Source organism: Cryptomeria japonica, chromosome 7 (genome assembly GCF_030272615.1).
Source record: "Cryptomeria japonica chromosome 7, Sugi_1.0, whole genome shotgun sequence".
NCBI classification, from domain to species: domain Eukaryota; kingdom Viridiplantae; phylum Streptophyta; class Pinopsida; order Cupressales; family Cupressaceae; genus Cryptomeria; species Cryptomeria japonica.
In genome coordinates this window covers 124,678,814-124,685,480 of record NC_081411.1, presented here as the reverse complement: position 1 = coordinate 124,685,480, position 6,667 = coordinate 124,678,814, and positions in this window count along the sequence as shown.

Below are 6,667 nucleotides of genomic sequence, written 5' to 3'. Positions count from 1 at the left end.
ATTCACCCTTCCTAGACTCAACATCCCAAATTATATGTGAGGTCTCATAGGACCCTTGGGTGCTCCTGCACCAACAAGTACTATAAGTTGCATATATTTTTGTAATTTTTTATTAAAAAAAAATTATTATGATTTTTCAAAATGTATGCATATCACTAAGCATGCATGTCACATAAGTTGCATTGAAATAATAAAAAATGTATTTTTTTTCAATGTATAAAGAATAAGTGTAGAACAAACCTATATTTTTTTTAATTTTAAAATGTAGATCAAAATTTAAAAATAAAAATGAACATATGCAACCGATAAATATAGAAACATCAATAAAATAAATTAAAAATAAACATGTGTTAATGTAATTCAAATATAAAAAATAATATGGTTAGAAGGATAAAATATGTGTGACACTTTGGTAAAAAATTTATTAAATGCTATTATATAATGTATAAACTTGATACCATGCAAGTTAAAAAAACATGAATGAAAGTCAAAAACATGTGAAATGGAGGTAGAATAACAATCCAATCATGTAGGCTCATTACCCACACCTAGTTAAAAAGCCAAAAAAGAGGGAATTTTTTTGAATAAAAATACACTCACATTTTTTGAAACACAAAATGCACTCACATTTTATGAAACACAAAATGCACACACATTTTATGAAACACAAAACGGGTATATGCACGAAGTTGTGGTAACAAAAAGGTGCCACACTTCAAAAAAAATGAAAAATGCTCATAAGGCGCATGCCTTATAAGGCGTGCGCCTTATGAGAGAATGTGGGCTTGGATCATGGGTCAAGGGTCCCATATAACCATTTTTTAGTGCTGCTCATTTGGCTAGCGCCAAATGACTTCCATTGAAATTTTTTAACCTTTCATAAATTTATACTTTATACCCTATAATCTATACTCTATACGCTATAGTTTGATAGCCACAACCATAAAAATTAAACCATTTCAAACCTACAACAAATACCCTAGATCGTATGACCAAATATGCTAAATCCTTGACCCTATACAATAACCATAGACCCTACAACCCAATATGCTAAACCATATGAGGTCGTTATGGGTCGTATGGTGTCCTAAGGGGTCGTATGGTGTCCTATGACCCCTTAGGACACCATATGATCCCTTAGGACACAATGTGAACCCTAACGACACATAAGGGGTTATATGGTATCCTAAGGGGTCATAGGAAACTATATGACCCGTTAGGAGACCATATGACCCCTTAAGACACCATATGACCCATAACGACAATATATGGTATTCTAAGGGGTCACATGGTGTCCTAAGGGTCATATGGTGTCCTATGACCCCTTAGGACACCATATGACCCATAACGACACTATATGGTGTTCTAAGGGGTCACATGGTGTCGTAAGGGGTCATATGGTATCTGAAGGGGTCATAGGACACTATATGACCCGTTAGGACACCATATGACCCCTTAGGACACAATATGGTGTTGTTATGGGTCTTATGGTGTCCTAAGGGGTCATATGGTGTCCTAAGGGGTCATAGGACACCATATGACCCCTTAGGACACCATACGACCCATAATGACACCATAGTGTTCCCTAAGTGGTCATATGGTGTCCTAAGGGGTCATATGGTGTCATAACAGGTCATATAGTGTCTTATGACCCCTTAGGATACCATATAACCCCTTACATGTTGTTAGGGTTCATAATGTGTCCTAAGGGGTCATATGGTGTCCTATGACCCCTTAGGACACTATATGACTCCTTAGGACACCATATGGTCTCGTTATGGGTCGTATGGTGTCCTAAGGGGTCATATGGTATCCTATGACCCCTTATGACACCATATGACCCCTTAGGACACAATATGGTGTCGTTATGGGTCGTATGGTGTCCTAAGGGGTCATATGGTGTCATATGACCCCTTAGGATACCATATGGCCCCTTAGGACACAATATGGTGTCGTTAAGGGTCGTATGGTGTTCTAAGGGGTCATATGGTATCCTATGGGGCCATAGGACACCATATGACCCCTTAGGTCTCGTTAGGGATCATATTGTGTCTTAACGGGTCATATGGTGTATTATGACCCCTTAAGACACCATATGACCCCTTAGGACACCATACAACCCATAATGACACCATATGGTGTCCTAAGGGGTCATATAATGTCCTAAGGGGTCATAGGACACCATATGACCCCTTACGGCACAATGTGAACCCTAACGACACATAAGGGGTTATATGGTATCTTAAGGGGTCATAGGACACTATATGACCCGTTAGGACACCATATGACCCCTTAAGACACCATATGACACCTTAGGACACAATATGGTGTCGTTATGGGTCATACGGTGTCATAAGGGGTCATATGGTATTCTATGACCCCTTAGCACACCATATGACCCCTTAGGACACAATATGGTGTCGTTATGGGTCGTATGGTGTCCTAAGGGGTCATATGGTGTCCTATGACCCCTTAGGACACCATATGATCCCTTAGGACACAATATGGTGTCCTTATGGGTCATATGACCCCTTAGGACACCATATGACCCCTTAGGACACTATATGATGTTCTAAGGGCTCACATGGTGTCGTATGGGGTCATATGGTGTCATATGACCCCTTAACACACCATATGACCCCTTAGGACACAATATGGTGTCGTTATGGGTCATATGGTGTCCAAAGGGGTCATATGGTGTCCTATGGGGCCATAGGACACCATATGATCCCTTAGGTGTCGTTAGGGATCAAATTGTGTCTTAACGGGTTATATGGTGTGTTGTGACCCCTTAAGCCACCATATGACCCCTTAGAACACCATACGACCCATAATGACACCATATGGTGTCCTAAGGGGTCATATAGTGTCCTAAAGGGTAATAGGACACCATATGACTCCTTAGGACACAATGTGAACCCTAACGACATGTAAGGGGTTAAATGGTATCCTAAGGGGTCATAGGACACTATATGACCCATTAGGACACCATATGACCCCTTAGGACACCATATGACCCCTTAGGACACAATATGGTGTCGTTATGGGTCATCTGGTGTCCTAAGGGGTCATATTGTGTCCTATGACCCCTTAGGACACAATAAGGTGTCGTTATGAGTCATATGGTGTCCTAAGGGGTCATATGGTGTCTTATGGGGCCATAGCAGACCATATGACCCCTTAGGTGTCATTAGGGATCATATTGTGTCTTAACGGGTCATATGGTGTGTTATGACCCCTTAAGACACCATATGACCCCTTAGGACACCATACGACCCATAATGACACCATATGGTGTCCTAAGGGCTCATATAGTGTCCTTAGGGGTCATAGGACACCATATGACCCCTTAGGACACAATGTGAACCCTAACAACATGTAAGGGGTTATATGGTATCCTAAGGGGTCATAGGACACTATATGACCTGTTATAACATTATATGACCCCTTAGGACACCATATGACCCCTTAGGAAACAATATTGTGTCGTTATGGGTTGTATTATGTCCTAAGGGGTCATCTAGTGTCCTATGACCCCTTAGGAATTCATATGACCCCTTAGGACACAATATGATGTCATTACGGGTCATATGGTGTCCTAATGGGTCATATTGTGTCCTATGACCCCTTACGACACCATATAACCCCTTAGGACATAATAAGGTGTCGTTATGGGTTGTATGGTGTCCTAAGGGGTCATATGGTATCCTATGGGACCATAAGAGACCATATGACCCCTTAGGTGTCATTAGGGATCATATTGTGTCTTAACATGTCATATGGTGTGTTATGACCCTTTAAGACACCATATGACCCCTTAGGACACCATACTACCTATAATGACACCATATGGTGTCCTAAGGGGTCATAGGACACCATATGACCCCTTATGACACAATGTGAACCCTAACGACACGTAAGGGGTTATATGGTATCCTAAGGGGTCATAGGACACTATATGACCCGTTACAACATTATATGACCCCTTAGGACACAATATGGTGTCGTTATGGGTCGTATGGTGTCCTAAGGGGTCATATGGTGTCCTATGACCCCTTAGTACTTCTTATGACCCCTTAGGACACAATATGATGTCGTTATGGGTCGTATGGTGTCCTAAGGGGTCATATGGTGTCCTATGGGGCCATAGGACACCATATGACCCCTTAGGTATCGTTACAGATCATATTGTGTCTTAACAAGTCATATGGTGTGTTATTACCCCTTAAGACATCATATGACCCCGTAGGACACCATACGACCCATAATGACACCATATGGTGTCCTAAGGGGTCATATGGTGTCCTAAGGGGTAATAGGACACCATATGACCCCTGAGGACACAATGTGAACCCTAACAACATGTAAGGGGTTAAATGGTATCCTAAGGGGTCATAGGACACTATACGACCCGTTAGGACACCATATGACCCCTTAGGACACCATATGACCCCTCAGGACACAATATGGTGTCGTTATGGGTCATATGGTGTCTTAATGGTCATATGGTGTCCTATGACCCCTTAGGAAACAATAAGGTGTCGTTATGGGTCGTATGGTGTCCTAAGGGGTCATATGGTCTCCTATGGGGCGATAGGAGACCATATGACCCCTTAGGTGTCATTAGGGATCATATTGTGTCTTAACGGGTTAGATGGTGTGTTATGACCCCTTAAGACATCATATGACCCCTTAGGACACCATACGACCCATAATGACACCATATGGTGTCCTAAGTGGTCATATAGTGTCTTAAGGGGTCATAGGACACCATATGACCCCTTAGGACACAATGTGAACCCTAACGACACGTAAGGGGTTATATGGTATCCTAAGGGGTCATAAGACACTATATGACCCGTTATAACATTATATGAGCCCTTAGGACACCATATGACCCCTTAGGACACAATATGGTGTCGTTATGGGTCGTATGGTGTCCAAAGGGGACATATGGTGTCTTATGACCCCTTAGGACACAATATGATGTCGTTATGGGTCGTATGGTGTCCTAAGGGGTCATATGGTGTCCTACGACCCCTTAGGAACCCATATAACCCCTTAGGACACAATAAGGTGTCGTTATGGGTCGTATGGTGTCCTAAGGGGTCATATGGTGTCCTATGGGACCATAAGAGACCATATGACCCCTTAGGTGTCATTAAGGATCATATTGTGTCTTAACGGGTCATATGGTTTGTTATGACCCCTTAAGACACCATATGACCCCTTAAGACACCATATGACCCCTTAAGACACCATACGACCCATAATGACACCATATGGTGTCCTAAGGGGTCATAGGACACCATATGACCCCTTAGGACACAATGTGAACCCTAATGACATGTAAGGGATTATATGGTATCCTAAGGGGTCATAGGACACTACATGACCCGTTACAACATTATGTGACCCCTTAGGACACCATATGACCCCTTAGGACACAATATGGTGTCATTATGGGTCGTATGGTGTCCTAAAGGGTCATATGGTGTCCTATGACCCCTTAAGAATTCATATGACCCCTTAGGAAACAATATGATGTCGTTATGGGTCGTATGGTGTCCTAAGGGATCATATGGTGTCCTATGGGGCCATAGGACACCATGTGACCCCTAAGGTGTCATTACGGATCATATTGTGTCTTAACAAGTCATATGGTGTGTTATTACCCCTTAAGACATCATATGACCCCTTAGGACACCATATCACCCATAATGACACCATATGGTGTTGTAAGGGGTCATATACACCATATGAACCCTTAGGACACAATGGGAACCCTAACGACATGTAAGGGGTTATATGGTATCCTAAGGGGTCATAAGACACTATATGACCCGTTAGGACACCATATGACCCCTTAGGACACTATATGACACATTACGACACTATATGGTGTTCTAAGGGGTCACATGGTATCGTAGGAGGTCATATGGTATCCTATGACTCCTTAGGACACCATATGACCCCTTAGGACACAATATGGTGTTGTTATGGGTCGTATGTTGTCCTAAGGGGTCATATGGTGTCCTATGACCCCTTAGGACACCATATGACCCCTTAGGACACAATATGGTGTCGTTATGGGTCGTATGGTGTGCTAAGGGGTCATATGGTGTCTTATGGGGCCATAGGACACCATATGACCCCTTAGGTGTCATTAGGGGTCATATTGTGTCTTAACGGGACATATGGTGTGTTATGACCCCTTAAGACATCATATGACCCCTTAGGACACCATATGACCCATAATGACACCATATGGTCTCCTAAGGGGTCATATAGTGTCCTAAGGGGTCATATGACACCATATGACCCCTTAGGACACAATGTGAACCCTAACGACACGTAAGGCATTATATGGTGTCCTAAGGGGTCATAAGAAACTATATGACCCGTTAGGACACCATATGACCCATTAGGACACCATATGACCCATAATGACACTATAGGGTGTCCTAAGGGGTCACATTGTGTCCTAAGGGGTCATCTGGTGTCCTAGGACCCCTTGGGACACAATATGACCCCTTAGGACACAATATGGTGTCGTTATGGGTCGTATGGTGTCGTAAGGGGTCATATAGTATTCTATGACCCCTTAGGACACAATATGGTGTTATTATGGGTCGTATGGTGTCCTAACGGGTCATATGGTGTCCTA